The sequence below is a fragment of the Thermobia domestica genome, chromosome 5, assembly GCF_964235325.1.
Source record: "Thermobia domestica chromosome 5, izTheDome1.hap1.1, whole genome shotgun sequence".
Classification (NCBI taxonomy): Eukaryota; Metazoa; Arthropoda; class Insecta; order Zygentoma; family Lepismatidae; genus Thermobia; species Thermobia domestica.
Window position 1 is genome coordinate 322,980,356 of NC_137458.1, and position 25,442 is coordinate 323,005,797.

Genomic DNA, 25,442 nt, shown 5'->3' on the forward strand with positions numbered 1-25,442 from the left:
CCTGTTTCGTTTTTTTCTCATGTTTGGACATAATTTTGAAAGCCCCACTTGCTGTAAATCGAACGTAACGCCATCTGTTCTCCTTGTCGATCATCTGTTGTAATGTAGCTCAATTACCATCTTATTAAAAACACATCTTTCGAAGAAAATAACATTTTTGTCCTCTTGCCTGTAAACCTACGAATATGGAGTTACGTTCCTCTGCTCCTCTGGTTCTCTATAGTAAGTTTAACACGGATTCGACCCCAAGTCTCCTAGTTGGTTGAATTGAAGTTCAATGTTCCTTTCAACATATAGGCTATATGCAGTGGCGTATTTAAGGAGGGCTTCCGGGCCTAAGCTTATCCGAAATCTTATTTACTATAGTAAAGTATATGAAATATCTTGCAGAATTTTCACATTTTCAGGCAAAGCCCCCCTAAAAAAAAGTTAACAAAGCCCCCCGAAACAAAATCGTAAATACGCCACTGGCTACATGAGACGTATTCCTAAGCATAGTGTAGAATCAAGGGTGTTACTTGTGGCTTCAGGAGACAATTGTCCACTGAGTTTGAAAGATATGTTCATTTAATTAATAATATAGTAATGTACTAATGAGAAACGTGAATCTGAACCACGTGAGTTCCCACCAGGAATAAAAAACCAAGCGTGAATGTGCCAGGCGTATACCTTAACCATATAGCCGCAAGAGAACTCCTGGGTCTCTTAGTATGAAATTTGATGTTGAGAATATTCAAAATGAAACGAAGTTAAATCTTGAAGTTTAACATGTCATGATTATGTCCTTTAGGCTAAGGGAGACGGATGATTAAGGCAAGTGAATGATGATGGAAGAATTGGTGGAATGAGAATTATTTCTCTTCTCTTATAAAATGAAATCTTTTAGTTTAACGTCCAACGATTATGTCCTTTAGGCTAAGGGAGACGGATGATTAAGGCAAGTGAATGATGATGGAAGAATTGGTGGAATGAGAATTATTTCTCTTCTCTTATAAAATGAAATCTTTGAGTTGAACGTCCAACGATTATGTCCTTTAGGCTAAGGGAGACGGATGATTAAGGCAAGTGAATGATGATGGAAGAATTGGTGGAATGACAATTATTTCTCTTCTCTTATAAAATGAAATCTTTTAGTTTAACGTTCAACGATTATGTCCTTTAGGCTAAGGGAGACGGATGATTAAGGCAAGTGAATGATGATGGAAGAATTGGTGGAATGAGAATTATTTCTCTTCTCTTATAAAATGAAATCTTTTAGTTTAACGTCCAACGATTATGTCCTTTAGGCTAAGGGAGACGGATGATTAAGGCAAGTGAATGATGATGGAAGAATTGGTGGAATGAGAATTATTTCTCTTCTCTTATAAAATGAAATCTTTTAGTTTAACGTCCAACGATTATGTCCTTTAGGCTAAGGGAGACGGATGATTAAGGCAAGTGAATGATGATGGAACAATTGGTGGGATGAGCATGTGGGAGACAACGGGAGTACCTCCAGTAAACCCACTGACACGATGTTGTCCACCTCAAATTTACTTAGGCGGGTATCGCACAAGGGACCCCACAAACTATAGATAAGCAGTCTACCACTTAGCCATCCTGTTGAGAATATTATCAATGAAAGAGAAGAAGAATATTTGCAAGAACCTTATATAAAAAGACATCATTCTTGAATTCTTCCTCTTGAGACTAGGAAACCTTGAAAATATCTCACTTAGAATCTGGCCCGAAACCAGCCACAGTGGTTTAGTAGTGGTGGGGGGCATAAATGTTAGGGGTCCAAGTCATTACAAATTCTCTTACAAATATCTAAATTGTGTTTTTTGTATTAATATTTGTATTTTGTATCGAAGTCTGGAGGGGCCACGAAAAGTTTTGGGGCGGCCTGGCACCCTCTAGCCCCCCTTTGGTTGCGGGCCTACTTAGAATATCCAAAACAGTCAAATTGCTAAGCCTTTGTTATCTCTTTAAAAGCCACTCTAACCCTTTTCCATTAGACTTGTCGGCAATCAACTCAGTCACACGCTGTTAAATGGGTACCTAGGGAAACTTACAGGATAAAGGCGGATAGGGCAGGGAACTGAAATATCACCTCTTGTATCCAAGAGCGCCGATTTCTCTGTAAATTTGGGAGGGCCCATTCAGACAAAGAAGGTATATGTATGAGTATGTTAAGACAAATTGCATTCAAGTTATACCAAATATTGTATATTCATAAATACACTAGGGGGGCCCGCATAAGTTTTGGGGGCGGCCGGGCGCCCTTTGTGAAGTTAATAAAATGTGGAAACTGAACTGCAAGTAATCCTGAGCCACTTTAGGTGTTAAAAATGGAGGCATACTTTACCGTTATTATTATTATTGTACGTATATTATATTATTATTATAGTGATTGTACGAACACAAAGAAGAGCATTTATAACTAATGACTGACATGACAGTCTTTATGGGTCTAAGCTGCTTCAATGCCATCTGTTAGCGATTGACTAAACTAAGTCTAGCCTACCGATGCACATGTAGTCACCGCGCTGCCTCGTCCAGTCTCTCACTGGCGAATCAGGAGATTCATAGATCTACTACTCACATGACTCACCAGTTTGCCTCACGACGCTCGGTGAACGCCGAAAATTAGGAAGCACCGGCCAGAGCCACGCGAACGTGATTTCAATGATGTTACCACTGGATTACGGTGCTCCCCTGGAAGAGTATTATAAAGGTTTAATAATACGCAATCATTGCACAGCGTACTTCAATAATAAACAGATGTAAATGTTACGTCAGATCTTTGATGGACCTCTTGTGACGCGAAATGATTATAACTTGGATAAAACTCAGGACATCGATTTTGTACACAAATTAAAAAAAAAAATAGACGAGAAAAAATTCGAGACGAGACACGAAAAAATTCTTCGAGAATCGAGACGACAAAATCATATTTTTTATCTCCTCTCATCTCATGGGCAGCACTAGTAGATGATGTGTCTAGCTATCAACCTTCAACTGGGTTCGATTTCCAGCGGGCCAAGATTTCTTTCTCGCTCTATCATGTTTTCAAAGCATCTTCTGGGGCCACCTACATTTTAAAGTAGTCACCTGAGAAAGACTTAGAAGTAGGAAAGAAAGACAGCCATGTCCCGAACGTGCTTGCCAAAGACAGAAGAACGTTGAGTCTTTTCGTGAGCCAATTTAGCCAGACTAAAATTTGGTACAGACTTCACGTTTACCTGATAAACAAAATAAGCTCAAGTAAATTATATATATATATATAGTGGCGGATCCAGGATATGATCAAGGGAGGGGCTAAACCATAGTTTGCAAGTTTATTCAGTGTAAAGCAGAATTGAAGCCCATTTTATCCAGTGTATATCTGAGCGTCAAGGGAGGGCTACAACCCCTATAGTCCTCTTGGATCCGCGCCTGTATATAGATAGATAGATACACGAGGGATCGATAGAAAGTATAAAACTTTTGTTATTCACTGTAATTTAACGAAAATTTATTTGTAGATTAATAGCATGTCTGTTTTGGCAAAGGGGGAGCGGTGGCTTAGTGGTAAAGAGTTCATCTCCGGTGCTTGGGGTCCCTGGTTCGATCCCAGCTCGCGGCGTGTGGACTTTGTGGTGGACAAACACCATGCTCGTGGGTTTTCTCGGGGTTCTCCCGTTTCCTCCCACCACTCATTTCTCATAATCACCGTCTCCTTTAGCCAAACCGGCGTAACTGTGGGACGTAAAACAAAGATTTCATTTCATTTTTCTGTTTTGGTGAAAGTTTGAAGACATCGGATTCTGATTATGTATACTCGAGAAAGTGGACTTATAAATGATGAATTTTCTGGAAAGGGTAGAAATCAGGTCAGTGATGCAGTTCCTGTTGGCCAAAAACACTACAGCTACTGATATTCATAACCAGGTTGCAGAGAGTATGAAAAGGGCTAAATTTCAAAGTAATTTGTCAAGAAGTGGTGTCGTGCCTTGAAACAAAGACGGATCAATATTGTTACTGAAAATCCTGGATACACCGGTAGACCCAGTAACTTCAACCACTGGCGTTACGCTTGGAACGACTATAGCACCCGTCCTACAACCCTAATTTAACCCCAGTGACTTTCACATTTCCCTGTTCTAAAGCAAAAAAAAAAAAAAAAAAAAAACTGGCTGACCCATTTTCTGGCATGTGATTGTGTCAAAACTGCTGTCTCATGGTGGCCACGAGAATTTGACACGGATTTCTATGCAAATGGTATAGAAGACTTAATCTGCCGTTGTGATATGCGCTTGAACAAAAACTGTGATTACATCAAGAACTAGTGTTGAGCGCCCTCTATCATCAGGTGTGTTGAGCTTCCAGCTGACTCACACATAAGCCATAATAAACTTTGTATCTTCTTTCTGATCATTCCTCGTATATATCCTTTATTAATTTATTATTTGCTATTTATTAATTTATTATTTGCTATTTATTAATTTATTATTTGCTATTTATTGATTTATTATTTGCTATTTATTAATTTATTATTTGCTATTTATTAATTTATTATTTGCTATTTATACATTTATTATTATCTATTTAAGATTGTTATTGTTATTCCAAGCAAAACACTCAAATTGTCCTATGCATCCCTGTGAGGATAGAATTTTAAAAGATAATTGGGCGGCTGGCTACCTTTTTCAACGAACCTAGAAAATTTATGGTAAAAATTTGTCGTTATTAGTTGTAGATCATTTCACCATAAAAATGCTATTATGGTTAGCGTGTATTTTTTGTTTAAATAATATACTGTAACAAATTTTCAATAAAATTGTTTTATTCGCAACTATCATAGTCATCTAATTATTATACTATCCTTAGTATTGTAAACTTTGATTCTGATATGCCGTATCTCATAAGCTTAATTGAACTAAACGTAAATAAGAGAAAGGAATCATTTATACCTTCTATTTACACCAGAGCTAGTTATTTTCAACTTAAAGTTCAAGCAAACTACTCCTTTTAAAATTATATTTCAGTTGAAAAGAACCGAAAGCATCGTCAAGCAGAGATTTCAATATGTCAATATTTCTTCAGATTCCAATTGCTAGTCCTCTGTTGGGATTAATGTCAGACATAATCCAAAACTTAGATCCGGAATTTCCTCAACACAGTTTAAAGCCACAGCCGACAGAGTCTAAAACCACAAGAATATAAATTTTACCTCATATATATGCGTGCGTGGTCGCTCGATACGTAAGTGATTGTAGGGGAAGAAGGGCGGGGTGTCGATCTTCCAGGATAGTAGGGTACTGAACATGGGTCTAGGAAAGGTGGTATGAGTTTGCTAGTGGTGTGAGAGTATGGGAATGTGTAGAAAAGACAGTGGTGTATTTGGAATATAGGGGTAAAGTCGGTAGGATTTATGTGATGATATAAATATTGAGGGTGATATTTGACTGGTTATTTTTCTATACGCTACGCAAACATCAACTAGCCTTATGCGTTACACAAATGCCTCTCTCTCTTTTTTTCTATAGGGAAGGCAGAAAGGGCTGAGCACCCTCAAACTATCATTTTTTCTTAAACATAAATTCATGTTCAAGAAATCATCATCATCATAGGTATAATGCCATTATTGGCAGACAACTTTCTGTAACTGAGAACCTTCCAAGCTCCAGTTTTCAGGTAACCTCTTTAACTTCACGTACGATTTTTCTGTTTTGATATCATCCATCAACTTTAATCTCCTTCGCCTCCTCCCTCCCTTTCCTGCTACCATACCTTCTAGCTCGTCCCTCACGATACAGTTACTTCTTAGCCAATGTCCCAACCAGCTTTTCTTCCTCTTCTTAATAATATCTAAAAATGCTCTTTTCTCTCCCACCATTTCCAACGCCTTCTCATTAGTTTTCAGCTCGACCCAGCTAATTCTTTCCATTCTTCTCCACACCCACATTTCGAAAGCTTCCAGCCGGTTTTCAATGCTTTTGCGTAATGTCCATAATTTTGACCCATAAAATATACATTACTCTTCACGAAACACTTTATGAGTCTTTTTCTCAACTCTTTATTCAAGGTCCCACAAAATAGTGTTTTCGTCCTTCTAAAGGCATCTTTCGCCATTCCTATTATTGCTTTTTATTTCATGTTCACCCTTTATGTTAATAATAAGCAGCCAAAAATTATTGTAGTTGATTTCGTTACAAGCAAAAAGAAAAGAAAAAAATGATTCTAATTTATTAATTTATCTGATTTTTTTAACGTTTCAGTCTTATGCACTGAGGCTAAGTGATACAGTGATGAGGTAGATAATGAATGAAATGGTGGAAAGAAAAAAAAAGTGGGAAAGAACGGGAAAAGCCCAAGAAAACCGCTCACTCTGTGTTTGTCCACCACAAAGCCCACTTAGCTCGAGCTGGAATCGGACCAGGGGCTGTATGCACCAGAAATGAGCATTCTTCCATTAAACCACCGAGATTCCCCCCCCCCCCTAACGTCTTTGAGAGATTACTTTCTCTTGGGGTCATTCTCTAAACTTGTGCGATAACATTATAATTTTCTCTTTCAGCGTTTTACTGTGTCTTAAGATGGGCATCCCTTATCATAAACAACTGTCATATCTTCACGTATCGCTTGTCCTGATTTTCTTCAAAACTGGAGTAACCGAATCACAGATCGATATATAAGATTTCCTCCAACCTGCTGCTGCCTAGTTTACTGGCTGTAACATCAATTCAACAGCATCCATAAAGAACCAAATTAGAATACATATTAAACGAGATGCCAATCTAACATTGTTCAAATTTTTACGTTACTAGCACATTTCAATCATGGTGACGTTAAAAAAAATTTCTTGACTTCCCTAGTACTAATTGGTTGGTTTGGCTTTGGAGTTTAATATCTATATCCAGTAAATTTTAATCTGACAAAATTGTTACACTTGAAGTAGATAGTATTTATATCCCATAGTTTACGCAACAGATTTTATATACACTACACTACTATACCAACATGGAGAAAGTATATATATATATATATATATATATATATATATATATATATATATATATATATATATATATATATATATATATATATATACACCGGTATATGATTTCAAACTTTATCTACTGTACGAAGAGAATAAAAATCACGTATGCTTGAACATGATTTTAAGTTGTTGTTTTTTAATTTTTTTTATTTCATTGTATGTTCTGTGTTTTTTTTACTATTATTATTGTTACTTTTTATGTGAGATTGCTTGACGTGACTACGATGGCCCGTCCCACCCACCTGTCTGTTCGTCACGTCACGTGACGTCACGAAAATTTTGAGTTTTGGCTCGTTTCCTGTCTTTGGCCTTGAACCAAACTGGAGACAATGGACAATCGCGCTCCGCGACAAATAGGCTTCCTTGTTACGCGTTTATGCGTCTCTTCCATTTAGGAAAAAATAAAAGAGCTACTGTGAATTGTATCTCACAAAAATCAGTGATGGAAATTGTACGGTTATTAACGTTAGTTGGTAGAATTATAATTTACTGTCCCTTTCAGCAGCGAAGCTATATGGGACTTGGACCTATTGCTTAAGGTAATATTCAAACCATATGAGCTCCTCCGGGATTCGAATCTGGCTGGTTATTAGCGTGTTCATGTTATTATTTCTGTCTCTTCATTAAAGGCACGGTGGCTCACTGGTCGAGTGCTTACCTATGCTGCATGGTGTTCCTCGCTCGATTCCCGGAAAAGGAAGTTTGTAGTGGACACATCGTATGGTTTCTCGGGGTACTCCCGTTTCCTCATTTCATTCCACCAATTGTTCCATCATCATTCCCTTGCCTTAATAGGTCGTCTTCCTTAGTCTTAAGACGTAATTGTGGAACGTTAACCTTTAGACGGCTGTCAGGGATTTTAATAAAATCGTAGACTCTCACGTTGGGGGCTCTGGTGACCCCACTACTTATTACAGAATCATGATTCATACTTCGTTGGAAAGCTTATAGACCATAGATTCCAAAGAGGTACAATTCGTGCAATTCCCGCCATATTCGTAGAAGAAGAAGAAGAAGAAGAAACACAAAAATTTACTTTATAAGCTCTACTTTAACAATGTTCAGCGACAAACAATTCCTGTAGTCACTCCAAAATAATCTGAATAGAATAGAGAACAGGACATATAAGAAGAAAACTTATCGGACATTTAACGGTCCGGTTTTAAGGTCGTACCGGACATCGGACTAGGAGGTTAGAAACCGAACTGTTCGGTAAAATACAGGACGGTTGGAAACACTACACACTGTGTGGTATCAGAGCACTACATTAAGATGGAATAATAATAATAATAATAATAATAATAATAATAATAAAAGAAAACAGTGAAAAGAGGAGTACTAATACAAAACACAATGTAGATAAAAAAAAGTCAATTAAACAGAAATAATTCCTTGTCAACGCTGTAAAAATTGTCAAGCTTTCTATATATCTAAATCAACTAAAAGCTCAGAACAGTAGTCTTAAAATTACATTTTAGCTTAATGTTTCTAAACGTCATTCCTTAAAAAGTATCAGTTAGATCTCATAAAATTTTCACTTGCTTAATACAGTAAGTATAAATTTATGTACTTAAAGAATTTGTCAATCTTTTTAACATTTCACATTTCCAATTTAAAGGAACTAAAATCATGCTATTTGCTGTGATTGGGAACTTTAAAACTTATGTTTCGTAAACAGTAGTCACTGATATAAACATTATCTAAATATTTTTTGCATTCATACTTTGTCGAATTTTTTTCTTCTATTCATTAAACTCTCCAAACCCCAATAATAATAATAATAATAATAATAATAATAATAATAATAATAATAATAATAATAATAATAATAATAATAATAATAATAATAATAATAATAAATACATGGTAATTCAGCAGATAAAGATTTTTGAAGATACGATACGATTATTGAGATTCAATAAATTCCAACCCTGCATCACAATCATTCGTCACTGGTGCTTGTAATATTCTTTTCTTCCCACCTTCCCGTCAAGGGAGAAAAAAATAAGTCACGTGATTTGTGTTTGTTTTATTATATTTCGTTTCACAGTGACCAATGACAAAACGGAGTCGAACAGGCACGCAATTGCAGTAAAAATGTGGCAGTACCATTATTATTTCCTTAAAAAAAATGTAATTGTCATCGGAAGGTTTCAATATTGTCTCCTTTATTTTCTGGAAATCTTTTTATTACACCATCTCCATGAGAGAATGGCGAAAATTAATTAAAAAGAAAACAATACAATTTTCGTATGTAGTTTTTATAATTAAATTTAAAATGCCACGCGCCATTGTTTCCAAAGAACTACAGCACCAACATGGTAGTATTGTTAAATTTATACAAGGGAATGAACATTTTTTGTGCAAAAATGTACAATTCTTTGTTTTTTTCTTTATTGTTTATTATTTTAACAAGAAATTTCTTTGAACACCATCTTTAATTCTCTCTTTTGGGTCATTTATTGCATCAAAAAAATACAAGTAGCGACAAAAATTTAATATTCTAGGTTTCACACATGCGAACCCAGAATCGTGGAGGCGGGAAAAGGAAAGTCCCCATCCCACTATTCTTGATTACATTGAAGAAGACCCTACAAGCTACCAGAATCTTCAAAGAAGACTTGTTGCTAAACATGAAAGTTCCTATAGAACCATTACGAAAGAAACATAACTTGCAATGCTTCAAATGTCAAAGATTTGGGCATTTGCAAGCAAGTTGCCAAGCTCTGCCTCGGTGCGCAGGCTCTCATTGGACGCACCAATGCGAAAAGAAGACCAGAGACACACTAGCAAAATGTGTCAATTGTAAAGACACATACAACAAATTCTAAAAGCAAAAAATGAGAACAATACCAATAAGCACAATCTTACATTAAACACCTCTTCAAGACACTGCTGCCACATCCACTTCAAGACCTGAGCCTACGATATCACACATTATCGCAGCTTCAACACTGAAGACGTCCCCTGATGATAATTCATGCTCTGAGGACATAATTCAAACTATTAAAGAATTTCTTCAAGCTCTGAAGGATTTAAACCAACATAGTACACACGCTACGCACCTAGATGCCAAAGCTGAAAGCCGTCCCAGATCTGCTCAGCAAATTCATCATCTTCACAGATTTCTTCTCTGAACTATTACCATGAAGTCAAGAAACTTTTTCAGCACTTCAGCACTTCACTGCTTGTAATAAGGTGTATTTTTCTTGTTTTTTATGTATTATTCTATATTTTTGTATTTTGTAATTTTATATTGTTCCCAGCCAAACATAACATATCAATAAATAAATAAACACTATTACCTGTCTTCAAATGAAACTACAAATAAATGAATACTCATGACTTAAAAGAAGGCGTTACCTTCTGCGGCTCTCCCATCTTCAGAAATTACACTTTGAAAAACATTTTTTAAAAACCGGAAATTTATGAAATGTCATATTTTCTTCTGGTACCGCCGAGACAATACCCATCAAATACACATAACATTACACGTTGTTGTAAATAAAAACAAAATGATAATTTTAAAGTGTATATATTTGCATATTTTGTCAATTTTCAGCGTTTAGTTATTCCTTTCCTAATTTAGGTCATTTTTGTCATTTTCCTAAGTTTCGGTTTTTTTTTTTTTTTTTTTTGTAATTTTTGGTATATTTCAGTACTTATTAAATATTTTTGTTATTCTTTTGATTTTGGCAAAATGCTTAAGATTTTCATCGAGATAAACACATTTTCTAATAAGATGACAGTTTACGAGCAAAGAAAGAAGATCTAAACGACATTAGTTTTTGCTTCTATGTTATAAAAACACTGGTGCTATACAGCAACCATATGTAATGTAAGTGGAGAAACCTGGAGTATTAATTTTCATTAAATATTTCCAAAATTATTATTATCAACATATGTAAATTCTTAGTAATACATCATGTTTAATTTAGTATTTACTGAATTGAGGATATGTTTGTAATTTTATTTTATAATTTAGTTTGTATTTATCTTGTGTACATTTTTTTATTTACTTTTTTCTCTATTTGGTTCTGATTACTTCATGTATTTTAATTTCTCTTTGCTTGTATTTTTCTTGTAACATTTTACTGTACATAATTGTATATATGACCATTATGGCTTTGGCTGTGGTCTCTATCATCCATAATAAATAAATAAATAAATAAATAAATAAATAATAATAATAATAATAATTATATTATTATTATTATTATTATTATTATTATTATTATTATTATTATTATTATTATTGGTGTATGCAATATCGAATAAAGAACTGCCTCCCAAAGTTTCTTGGTGGAGTTACCTACCACTCTATATATATATACATATATATATATACAGTGGCGGATCCAAGGGGAGCTATAGCCCCTAGAAAAAATATATAGCCCCCCCTTGACGCTGAGGTATACACTGGATAAAATGGGCTTCAATCCTGCTTTACACTAGATAAAATGGCAAAATATGGTTTAGCCCCTCCCTTGATCATATCCTGGATCCGCCCTTATATATATATATATATATATATATATATATATATATATATATATATATATAGGGTTTTCTTTTCTAAAAATAAAGATGCCGGTACGCTGGACCTTTATTTCATAATGGTTAAAGAGTTGCATACCTTTTAGAGTAATAATAATAATAATAATAATAATAATAATAATAATAATAATAATAATAATAATAATAATAATAATAATAATATCATATCACTGTCGTCTTGTAACAGAACTCTTACGTACATATATATCAAGATGCTTTAAAAATGTCTGATTCCTACATCTTAATTTTATAATACAATAAAAGTAATAATCAATATTTCTTAGTGATTTTTTTTTTTTTTTTAGTCTTTCTGTAAACGAGCGAAAGTAAGCTGCTATGTTTGTTTTGAAAATTCAGAAAAAATTCTAAAATGTAATAAGAACACACATAGAGTACATTGTTCACATAACATTCTTTAGACTACTAGTCATGCTACCAAAATATTCTACAAACCTCTACCAAATTAATGGATGTACTTCGCGAAAAAAAATCTAAGGCATGTTTTCACTTCATTATTTTCCTAATAATGAACAAAAAGACAGAAATGCTCAAATATTTTTAGTCTCTGAATACAATTAACTGACTTCAAGAAGGAACAAAGATGCGCAACTCTTTCTCTAGAATGAAAGGGGGCAGGGAAACGAAAAGGAAAACAATAAAAACTCTGATTTTCAAGAAAACTATATATTTTCGAAGCTTCTCCGTCAATCTCTTTTTAAGACAGAAGAGCAAGTATCCCATTCTAATTACAAAAGTAACGGTACGTCGTACCGTTGCGAACCTCCAGGAAAAAAAAACACGATATGCATTAAAATTTATTTATACAGTGTTCATTATTCATGAAACAGTGTGGATTTTCTTGAATGCTTAAAAATTCATCCTAGTCGTAATGGTTGGAAATAAAGTCTGCGTAGAGTAAAGTGATGAAAACTTTTTATTTTAATCGCTCGCTTCTACTTTGCAATACACCACTAGTAATTCAAATCTTGACTCCTGAATAACACTGAGATGAATCGTAATGAATCGCATATATATATATATATATATATATATATATATATATATATATATATATATATATGCTTTAGCTATACAAGCAGTAATCATAACAAATTCCAATATACAAGAAACAGACATGCGTGCGTCTATAGGATATATTCTAACTTTACATAAACGATACACACAATATAGAATATACATCTACACCTATTGTTTGATTCAAATGTGGTAAAAGGAAAAGCACATACATCGTAATAGCGGATCTTTAAAAAAAAAAAAAAAAAAAAAAAACATAAGGAATGTAGTCAATAGATTAGTTTACAAGCTAAGTGCTTAATGTCACGTGCCCAGCATTGTTCACAGTATGTCAGAGGTACAACAATAAGATATAACTATCCTACAATCAACCACATTTTTGAATACCACAGATTTTATTTTGCGAAAAACCTGTTTCCTCACAAAAGAGGACACTGATGTCATTTAGAATTATTTAACAGAAAAAAAAGAAAAACGAAATTGAAAAAAAAAGGCGACATATTTTCGGCAGACGGCGAGACAGATTTAATGAGAAAAAGAAGAAAAATAAATAAAATTAATGCTCTTTTTTTCTTTTTTACCTTACCTTGTACAATTTCTCTTATAAAAATATGGTACTGCCATCTGTTGTCGTGAAAGGCCAACACTTCATTGCTTTTCCTCGTCATCTGCAAAAATTAAACGAACCATACTTTTTTAACATCCAATTATTATTAAATTGTGAGACCACAAAATAAATTAAATTGTCTGGCTCTCTGTTCAATTTTTTTTTTCCTTTCTTGTCCAAACTAATAATGCAAATCGAACGTATGGTCATACATGTATATATAATTCCACATATGTAACACTATTACAACTAGTTTTTCGGGTACAGGAATATCAAGGAAAATATATTTAAAAATATAAAACCTATGTGTTGCTGTTGTAATGAGGCATCTATAAAGTTATATATTTCTTTCTTGATTCTATTGTTGTTTCTTTAAGATTGATTGTCGTTATACTATTTTCTATTTATCATATTAAATAAATGCTTAATTTATTTCTACAAGGATTCAACACAAATAGAGCTAGATGCAGGACAAGAAAGTACATTAAAAAGCAGTGATGAAAGAAGATAAGAAATTTTTCGTCTCGTCTCGTCTCGGAAACGAGATGACAAGTATCTTAAGTTCAAGATGGGACGATGACAATTCTCGAGTCGTATTCGAGACGAGAAGCGAGAATGGAGGGAAAATTGGTCTAATCTTGAAAAAGAAATGAAATGAAATTTTTGAATTTTACGTCTAGGCTAGAGGAGACGGTGATGATTAGAAATGAAAAAAAATGGTAGAATGAAGAAAGTGGGAGGAAAGGGAGGAAACCCACGGACACGGTGTTTCTCCACCACAAAGTTCACTTGGCGGGAACAGGGTTTGAACTAGTGGTGGGCACAAAAACCGGTTTTTCGGTTTTCGTTTTTTTAGAAAAACCGGTTCGGTTTTCTCCGAAACCGGTTATCGGTTTTCTCCAAAACCGGTTCGTTTATTCACCAGATCCGGTGTCGATTTTCTTCAAAACCGGTTCCGGTTTTTTTTTCAAAACTTGTTCTATTTCTGACCAGAATGGTGTTTCGTTGTTCTCCGGAAACCGAATCCATTTCCACAGAAATAGTCTTATGTGTTTTCGAAAAGTTTTCACCGAAACCGGTTTCGGTGAAAAACCGAACCAGTTTTGGAGAAAACCGAACCGGTTTTGAAGAAAACCGAAACCGGTTTCGGTGGAAAACCGAACCGGTTTTGGAGAAAACCGAAATGTCGGTTTTTCGGATTTCGGTTTTTATAGAAAACGGTTTTCGGTTTTTATAAAAACCGGTTTTGCCCATCCCTAGTTTGAACCCGGGACCCCATGAACCATAGGTGAACGCTCTATCACTGAGCCACCGCCGCGTGGATAACACTAGTTCACGCATGTTTTAGTATTACATGAGTCATAGTATAATTGTTCGAAGACAATAAAGAGTATTTATCAACGTTTACAGATACATGGGTCATTACACAACATACTGCAATAATGCTCATATTGTAATATCAGGAACTTGGAAGAGAAAGGCTGAACCGGAAAAATCGATTTTTTTACTCGCATCGTCAGGTCTGGACAATACACAGGTACCGCATTTTGCCCTGGTTCGCCCTCAATTTTCTCACAGTTTCAAGATAAACAAAGATTCGCCCTTGCTATCTTAATGTACCTGCAAAACTTTCAGATTGATTTCCCATCACTCCGATTTCAGGATTCGCCCTTTCTCTTCCAAGGTCCTGATATGACAAAAATTATTTGATAAGAGTAAAAAAATATTCTAGTAACTAATGATCTTAATAGTTTGTAAATTGATTATATTTTAAATGAAAATAAAATTCAATTTCCAGTCTGGTGTTGTTATGTCAATTACATTTTTAAAGCAATCAAAATACTCTCGTAGCAACTTAAAACTACATCCAAATAAAACCATTCCTTTTAATACAAAATATAACTTGTGTTATTTACCAATGTGTCGACTCAATAACAAACATTCCCCACTTTGAGTCATAACAAACTTCTTGTAGTGTGAAGATAAGCAAGAGAAAATGTCGTCACCAAAAATTAAAAAGAGAAAGTAAGTAGACAAAAAAAGTAGTAAACTCGAAAAAATATTCGAGTGATCAACACACACACACACACACACACACACACACACACACACACACACACACACACACACACACACACACAAAAGAAGTTCGATCCAGGCCCGTATCCACGGGGGTCTAGAGGGGCCGGGCCCCCCACTAAATTTTTGCGGGCCCCCCAAAATTTTCACGGTAGGCTTGCAAATGAACTATAATATGGTGATGAACTATAATATTTTTGGGTCTGGCCCCCCTAACTTTAGCCGGCCCCCCCCTACATTTTTGGGCTGGCTACCGGCCTGGTTCGATCTCATTGTTACGATTAAAATAATTTATTCTTATTTTATAGCCCACAGTTCGTGTAATTTTAAGATATATCAACACGTTCAAATTACATTAAATCAGGCACGTTTTCTTGTATCACTATTACCTTTATTCTCTTTCACATCTCCATTAATAATAATAATTTTTCCTTTTGGTTGTCTTAGCGACTTTTAAATAATCAACTATCTGCTGTTACGGTAACTAGGAGTATAGTTTATACATATAAAATCAACATATATTTTCAGCTACTAAGATTAATCTTATTTCTTTATATTTAGAATCAACAACATTATCTTCTTTTCTTCTTCTTCTTCTACACAACAGATTGTGTACTTTAAAGAACCGTTGCCCAAAATAACTACAAGAAAATGGAAGTAATTTATCGCATAGATATACAATATCGTTGTATCATCATCCTTTCCGATTAACCTGCTAAGTACAAGCTGGTTATAAATTGCTAAACACATTGCTAATATTTCAATTGAATTGTTAATCTTAACTTCCATTGGAAGTCCTATTCCTGCATAAACATGCTTGTTATTATCAAAATATTCATAAAGCCACAGCACACAGACATGAGATTTAGATTTAGATATTTAGATAGTTTTGGGTAAATATCTAAATCTAATGTCTCTTTTAATAAATTTTGTCGTTTCAAACAAACTCAATTGCCTGTAGTAATCTTAACTATAAGTTAAAGTTGTTACAAGCATATACATTAACCCCCACCCCAAAAAACTACCATTTTCATTATTTCCTGAGCTACTTGTAAATATATACAAATATGTCAGCATCTGGATTTTGATCCAAATAGTTGCATACGTTATGGTGGTTTAGAAATCGTGGCTAACGCCCTTATGGTTAATATGGTTTCTGTGAGATTATGTTGTTTATGTGTTTATATGGTTTAAATTTTGTTATATCACACCCTTCGTGGCCCCATCTCGTGACTCTGATTCTGATAGCTGATAACTAATAACTTTTTTTTTTTTAAAAAATAGAGCATACATTTTGTGCATAAATTTGCTAAATGACAAGATATGAGAAAAGCATTTTTCGAGAGTAGAGGTAAGATTCTTCATTAACCGAAACGAGACGAGATGAGAAAACCTTATCTCTTGTCTTGTGTCTCGTCTCCTTTAGCCTAACCGGCATAACCGTAGGACGTAAAACTCAAAGATTTCATTTTTTTGTCTTGTCTCATCTGCTGGGGAACAATATATTAAAGATTCACCATCTTAGGCTGACATTAAAGGTCCGATGCCATATATAACCCAGATAAAGCAGGCTTTAAACAGTTTACAAAAGTGAAGCGTCTCACTGAATAACGACACATGGTACATTTTAGTGTGTTCGAGAGAAACAAAAAACCTGTAATATGTTCCTGAACTATGCAGCATTGTTCCATTCAGAGATCTGTTTGCCAGCATTTAGTGTTATCACTTGGGCAACAGAAAAACGAACCTTCCAGTATTTGTCAGTCATGTTCCGTATAGCACTTGATTCTACTCGTAGTTCATCACATTCCGAAATGTTCCATACGGCGACATTCATTTTGATGCCTCAATTCTTAAACACCATATGAAACTTAATTTAAGTAAAATAAAATATACAGCGTGGACCATAAGCTGACTGAAATTAGCAGTTAATCAGTTTCTAATCGACTGTAGTAGTAGTTATTCAATTCTCAATTGATAAGAGTAGCAATTATCCAATTCTTAATTGACTAGAGTAGCAATTATTCAGTTCTCAAATGTTACGAGTAGCAGTAATTCAATTTTAATTGACTAGAGTAGCACTGTTTAGTTCCTAATTGACTAAAGTAGCACTAATTCAATTTTCAATTGAATAGAATAGTAGTTATTCAGATCTCAATTGATACGAGTAGCAATAATTCAATTCTCAATTGACTAGAGTAGCACTTATTAAGTTCCTAATTGATAAGAGTAGCAGTTATTCAGCTCTAAATTGATAAGAACAGCAGTTATTAATCCTTAATTGATAAAAGTAGCAGTTATTAAATTCTTAATTGACCAGAGTAGCAGTTATTTAGTTCCAATTGATAAGAGTAGCAGTTATTCAGCTCTCAATTCATAGAACAAAGGTTATTCTGTTCTCAATTGACTATAGCAACAGTTATTCAATTCTCAGTTGATAAGAGTAGCGGTTATTCGATTTTCAATTGACTAGAGTAGCAGTTATTCAATTCTCAATTGGTCAGAGTACAAGTTATTCAGTTCTCAATTGGTCAGAATAGCAATTATTCAGTTCTCAATTGCTCTGGTGCTTGGGGTCCCGGGTTCGATCCCAGACCCCGTCAAGTGAACATTGTGGTGGACAAACACCGTGTGCGTGGGTTTTCTCGGGGTTCTCCCGTTTCCTCCCGCCTTCTTCATTCCACCATTTCACCACCTTCCTCATCATCACCGTCTCCTGTAGCCTAACCGGCATAACCGCGGGACGTAAAACTTAAAGATTTCATTTCATTTCAGTTCTCAATTGACTAGTGTAGCAGTTATTCGATTCTCAATTGGTCAGAGTAGCAGTTATTCAGTTCTCACTTGACTAGTATAGCAGTTATTCGATTCTCAATTGATAAGAGTAGCAGTTATTCAGTTCTCAATTGACTAGTGTAGCAGTACCTGATTGAAATTAAAATATTGTGCGATTTCGCAACGTGTTGCGCTATTTCCGACCAAATCAACCCGTAGAGCATCAAATAACTGGTGTAATCGACAGACAGAGTTCGTCTTTCATTGAATTAAGAATATCTTAATTAACTCGCCTAGATATTTCTGTAACTCACAAATCTTGAATATTTTGAAGTTTGCATATTAGCGATACTCTCAGACAAAGATATTTTTGAATTATAAAAAAGATAAACAGGAATGTCATACATTATTGCAAAAATATTACCTTGAAAAGACGAGTATTTGTTTATCTCCGGACAGGATCATAATTGTGCAGAAATATTAAGACCTGGTTCTTAGGATAGACGGTATTTTGATACAAATACTTTTTCTGATGTGACACTAAAGAAAAAATTCGTATTTTGCTGTCATGAATTCTATGTAGGCCTATGTAATTCTGGGAAGTAAAAATCGAGATTTCGTGCCATAAATCTCAAACCATGGTGCAAGAATATTTCTCAATGAAGTACATTAGATCTTTTTTTTTTTTTTTTTTTTACTTTTTTGTACTACCATTCGATTTTTTCTTCACTTCTTAGGCTGTCCCTGCCAGCATAACCAAAGTCCCTTGTTTTTCCCCTTCCCCAATATTGTGGTGACGAAACCTGCTCGTGAATATGTATGGAGATTCTCCCTTATCTGTCTTACCCAAGGGCTTTCTGCATTCTCCCTATCAGCTCCCCTTCTGTCTTTGGGTGTTAGGGAGAAGAGGGGGAGGGTTTGGATCTGTTGTCATCGGAAGAAACAGACTCGCATCCTTCTTTGATATTGAAACTGAACAGACTCTATCACAGATGTATATATATGCTAGGGAGATACTCCCTTTGTATATCAACTGCCGATACTATCTATCTTGATATTCAAGTAACGGTGGTGATCTTAAACTGAAACAAGTAACTGCATGCATTGTACCGAGAAGAAAATTTATTACACGAATTTTTACACTTATTGCCTGACACGAGTAATTAATTTCAATTCAACACTATTGTTAGGGACCAATGAAAATACGAGGTGCGTACCAAAAATTGTGTGTCGTTGCTGTCATGTTCAATACTTTGGTGAAACCCTTCGGTCAGTCTTCAATATAATTTCCGTCCTACCTTCACCAGTGTCACAATCTATGTATCCACTTTCGAAAGCATGTACAAAGTCATTTTGGATGTTTGATACATTGGGATTACAGTATTTCCGAGGGAACTTCTGGATGAAAATTGTCTGTCCCGCAAGAAATCTTTGAGCTTGGAAAATACCCAGAAGTCACGGGGAGCAAGATCTGGGGAATAAGAGGCTTGGAGAAAAATCGATGTGCATGTGTTGCGTAAATTAAACAACAAGACCAGCCCTGTATGACAGTGCATTGTCCTAGTGTAGGAAAATTCCTGAATTTACGAGATGCGGTCGATTTTCTTACAATGTGGGAAGAAATCTCTTCCCGAAAAATTGCACATAATACTGCCCAGTGATCGTACGCCCTTTTAAAGCAGGAATTATTTTAGTTGCCTACAGTTGTTGCAAGGTGGTGTAGGAATCATTTTAGTTGCCTACAGTTGTTACAAGGTGGTGTAGGAATTATTTTAGTCGCCTACAGTTGTCACAAGATGGTGTAGGAATTATTTTAGTTGCCTACAGTTGTTACAAGGTGGTGTAGGAATTATTTTAGTCGCCTATAGTTGTCACAAGATGGTGTAGGAATTATTTTAGTTGCCTACAGTTGTTACAAGGTGGTGTAGGAATTATTTTAGTCGCCTATAGTTGTCACAAGATGGTGTAGGACGTTAGGGTCGAGTTGACGAGTTGGAAAATTTTTTTATGAAATATATAAATACCCAAAACATAATAAGGTATATTTACAAAAGTGTCTCCTTGAATAACCATGCCGGGAATTGAGAATTTTAAAAACGGAAATCAACAGGTACAATGGGGCTTAGCCAGATATAGTTCTCTCTATGTGGCTAAGGCTCAGCTTACCGTACAATACACACTAAAAACCTGAAAATAAGCTATTATAAGTAATTCTAGCCCTCGACAAAAAAGGACTTTTGAACCAATAGTTTTCTGGCATAAGACTACGGTAATCCTTAATTGTATATATTATAGAAACAACATACGTACAGTTATAGTTAGTCGTGAACTATGACTGGACAGAAGTCTTTTCATTAGATAATGACCGATTGCCTCATCGTCCATTCTTTAAACTTTCTAAACCTAATTTGATTGTGATGGCAGTAAATGCTGAAAACAACATCCGACCCGCTACTCTAAAACTGCATCTGGAAACAAGTATTCCCAAACGAGATCGAACCAGGGACCACGCGCGCAGAAACAACAGGGACGTTACTCAGTTGACCACGAAGGGGTACATCTTTTTAAACTTGAATTTCCCATCTGTCCCGTTAAGAAACGCGCTGATTTCCTTTTAATGCTAGATGGAAAAAAAATCGTGCCTTCAAGGAAATTGAACCCACGACAATGCGCACTAATAGCATGACTAGTAACATATCAACTTTATTTGGGGTAATTTTTGGAAAAGAAAAAAGATAACAATAGGAAGGAAACGAATAGAAAGGAAAGAGAAAGAAGAGAATAAATAAAAGGAAAAATGCAAAAAGAAATAAATTGAAAAGAAAAAGAAATGAAAGTAAAGAAAATAAATCTAAGAAAATTAAAGAAATAAAAGAAAAGAGAAAAAATGAAATGATGAAAGAGAAAAGGAAAGAAAAAGAGACGTAATGAAAAGGAAATAGAAGAAAGGAAAGAAAATGAAGGAGAACAAAATAAATTAAAGGAGATGAAAAGAAAGGAAATGAAATGATAGAAGAAAAGGAAAGAAAAAGAGACGAAATGTAAAGGAAAGAATAAATGAAAGGAAGGAGAGGAAAATATATCAAAGAAGATGAAAAGAAAGGAAAATAAAGGAAATGAAAAAGAGAAGAAATGAAATGATAGAAGAAAAATGAAAGAAAATAAACGAAATGAAAAGAAAAGAGAAGAAAGAAAAAGAAAGAAAAATAAATGAAAGGAAAGGGAAGAAAATATATCAAAGGAGATAAAAAGAAAGGAAAATAAAGGAAATGAAATAGAGAAAAAATGAAATGATAGAAGAAAACTGAAAGAAGAGAGACGAAATAAAAAGGAAAGAGAAGAAATAAAAGAAAAGGAAATGAAAGGAAGGAAAATAAAATAAATCAAAGGAGATGAAAAAGGAAAATAAAGGGAATGAAGGAATAGAGAAGAAATGAAGTGATAAAAGAAAAATTGATAGAAAAAGAGACGAAAGGAAGAGAATAAATGAAAGAAAGTGAAAAGAGAAGGAATGAAATGAAGGAAGAAATGAACTGAAAGAAAAGAAAAGCAGAAGAAAGAAATGAAAAAGAGAAAAAGAAAGTAAATTAAAACAAGAAAATGAAATGAAGAAGAAAATGCAAAACAAATATTGACAGTGTGCAAGTAATGATGACCCTCGACTAAGATACCTATGCTTTTATTTGCTTATTGCTAGGTCTATTGTTCCTATAAACGGCAGATATTCTGCATGTTCCTTGTTCTCTCCGTGTGATTTTCATAGAATAGGAGCAGCAAATGGTGACCTGACAAAAGTCCAGTTGGAAATGGTTGTTGTATAGACTAACGGAGACAGAAATTAAATATATAAGTGACTGATCGTGGCAGAATTGGCGTAGTGAGAATGTGAAAATAAGATGAAATCTTTCAGTTTTACGTCCCACGTTTATACCAGCTAGGGTAAAGGAGACGGTGATTATGAGAAATGAATGCAATAGTGGAATGAAGAAAGTGGGAGGAAAGGGAGAACCCCGAGAAAACCCACGCACACAACATTTGTCCACGAAAAAGGTCACTTGGCGGGGGCTGAGATCGAACCACGGACTACACGCACCAGAGGTGAACGCTCTGTCACTGAACCAGCACGGTCCCTGAAAATGAAATGAAATCTTTGAGTCTAACGTCCCACGTTATGTTCTTTAGGCTAAGGAAGACGACGATTAAAACAAATGAAGCCTTGTCAATATAGAACATGGAAAAATTTACGAAATGAGAAAATGGGAGGAAACGGGAGTATTTCGAGAAAACCCACGGGCACGATGTTGTCCAGTGCAAATTTACTTGTCTCGGAATCGAATCGGGGACACCGCGCACAGGAGGTAATCGGTCTACCACTGAGCCACCGTGCCCCTTACAATGATTTTATGATAGGTAAATGGAAAATCCTGAAAAAAATCACAGAAACGATGCCATCCTTCATGAACTTACCTATCCTGACATCGAACCAAGGACTTTTTCACGAAAGATTAGTTCCGTGAGCTATCATGTCCAAATAGCTGATTTGGGAGTATACAAACTATATTTTAACTTAACTCACTCTATTAAATAAATGTATTCAGAGAGAGAGAGAGAGAGAGAGAGAGAGAGAGAGAGAGAGAAAAGATAATGAGGCCAAATATGCGTCACGTGTGTGTTTAAACATATGTAAAATGCTGTTGTAATTTGTCGTATTGCTTACTTAATCCTCGCACATTTAACCGGGCTTTACATATTAAGTCGCTCAGGAGAAGGCCATCTCACCTCCATGTCAGGTTTCCACGAGGAACGCTTGCTACGGCGAATACGAAGTGACAACAAAGCAGAAGGGGAAAGGGGCGTTCTTTCCTTTGAATGCAGAAAAGCGCATTTTCACACCTGAAGCCTTGTCAACATGCAACATGGAATGAAATTGCAAGCCGACTAGAAGAGTTTGGAGATTTTTTTGCTTTCTTTCTTTCATCAAAGAATCGATACAAAACTTGTTTACAATATCTGCTTCAATAAAGTGTTACGAAATGCTTCATGTAGAGTGTTGTACTCTATATTACAGAAATATGGATATTACGCAAAAACTATGGAAAAAAGATAATTTATCAGAATGTGAGTGTAGAGAAGATGGAGAGAATAAGGTGGAACAAATAGTAACCAAGTCACGAAGTATTAGAAATAGTAGGGGAGAAAATAACGATTTTGTATGTATGTAAGGAGTGCGATTTAAGTTAAGGTTACTGGCAAAAAGCATGCATAAAACAAAAACAACTCATTCGATCTCAATGAAAGTTTCACCCCAGAGTATCTCACGAGTGTTCGCGAAGTACAAGCACGTAACCATGAACGGGAAGCAAATGACAGCCGAACAGACCAAGGCTGTCCGCGAACGGCTTATCCAGTTCTACGAGAACCACTGCTGTCTTGACTTTAGTGTGTGAATATCCTTATAGTACACTGTATAGAATATTGAACAATTATGTGGAGACTGGTGGAGCATCAAGAAAGAAGATATCTGGTTGCCTAATTTCAAAATGTACACAAAAAGTGAAAATTGCGATTAGACGAGAACTCTTGAAGAACCCTAACTTGTCAAACCATATTTTAAGACAAAAATATAAAATTTCTGAATTCAGTGTAAGGAAAATCAAAAAAGAACACGGATTCAAGGTTGAAACAAGTTAAAGTGCATTTATACAGACGAACAGAAGAAGCGTGCTAAGATCTATTGCCGCAAACCCTCTGATAAGAAGTTCATGAACAAGATTGTGATCATGGATAATGAAACTTAGTGTTACCAAAACTTAGCGTTCGCATCTGTTTCCAAGTATGTACACATTGATAAACGTCAGGTTAATCCTAGTAAGTTCGTAAAACCTGAAGACAGGTATGAGAAAAAGTTTTTGAACTGGCTAGCGGCAAAGTTTCGCGTGTTATTGTTCGAAGTGGGACAATGAATGGTGACCGCTATTTAGAGTACATTGAAAACGTTCTGAGTCCATGGATACATAAATAATTCACCAGACATACCATTGTGTTTTGGCCCGATAAGCCATCCTTTCATTATGTGAAAAAAGTGCGCGACGCGATTACTGACGCTGTTATAGAGTTTGGCGGCAAAAACGAGAACGCGCTAAAAGTTCCTCTGGCTAGACCCATTGAACATTTTTTTGGGCTCTAGTTAAACGCAAAATGGCTAAAAAGCATATTTCCATCAATAATGTGAAAGATATGCAAATAAAAGTGGTCGGAAATATCAAAAGAAGTGCCAAAAAGTAGTGGACAAGCGCTTTTCCGGAAGTTTCGGTTCTAGCTTCAAGGAATCGGCCGTAAGGGTGTCTACAGCATCAAATAGTAAACTACTTCTTTTTTCAGAAGCTAACATTTGTTTATTATATCATTTGTTTAGAAGTTGTCATTTGTTTATTATATTAAGATGTGTTGTGATTTCTCAAGAAATACAAAAGTTATTACAAAAATTCAAAGTTCTCTTAACTTAAATCGCACTCCTTAGTTGGAAAAAGGAAGAGAAATTGGTTGGGACATTCACTGAAAAAGAACTGTACCGGGTAAAGGTCGTCTGAGTGGGACGCATTATTATCGCTATAATCTTCAAATACACTCTGAATTATTAGTCAGATTTCTCATTCAGAAACCCACTATCGCGCTTCTAATCTCTACATAACTTTTAGTTCATATTTGAATGAAATTTCTGAACCAGAAATCTGACTAATTATTCAGAGTGTATTTGAAGATTATAGACATAATAATGCGTCCCACTCAGACGGTCTTTACCTCAAATGATCATAAAAGACTTGCTAGAAGGTAAAAGAAGGGAAAGCGAAAGAAGTCACAATTGATGAATGGAATTGAAGCGCTTATTTTTAGCGTTACATCAAGTACGCATGATGCTGAAAGGATGTTGTAAGCATTATTCTAAGTGAGGGTTATGTTGAAGCGATTTGTGAGCGTAAGGCTGACAAATTTTCTACCTAAACATGTAGATGTTAACTGAAGACCATGGTAATATATATACCGTATATATAGCAATTGGAAAGAATAACTTTCACCTTTGTCCTTATCGATATCATGAAAAGACAAGAGGTAGAAATTCTACCACTTCCGGTTTCAGAATTAGGTAAGTAGACTTGTTATACAGTAGATCTGATTGTGTGAGACCCTCATGTATTTACATTAAGTTGGTCATGTCCAAAGGTGGCCGAACTTAGGGCTTTAAAACTCACTCTTATTCAACCTCAAACTCACGAGATGAGCGTGAGGTCAGACTGCTGATATGAGCATGATGTTGAAATGATGTGTCAGGCCAACTGAGTTGAGTTGAGTTAATTTTGAGTTTAA

At 35.2% G+C, this 25,442-nt stretch overlaps 1 long non-coding RNA gene across 1 annotated transcript in view; it reads right to left on the reverse strand.

Moving 5' to 3' along the window:
* LOC145686828 (uncharacterized) overlaps positions 1-25,442 on the reverse strand; it is a 429,047-nt gene that overhangs the window by 239,412 nt on the left and 164,193 nt on the right. The window contains exon 2 of the long non-coding RNA XR_014131653.1: positions 13,203-13,284. This is a non-coding gene — a long non-coding RNA (uncharacterized LOC145686828). The remainder of the gene's footprint in view (positions 1-13,202; positions 13,285-25,442) is intronic.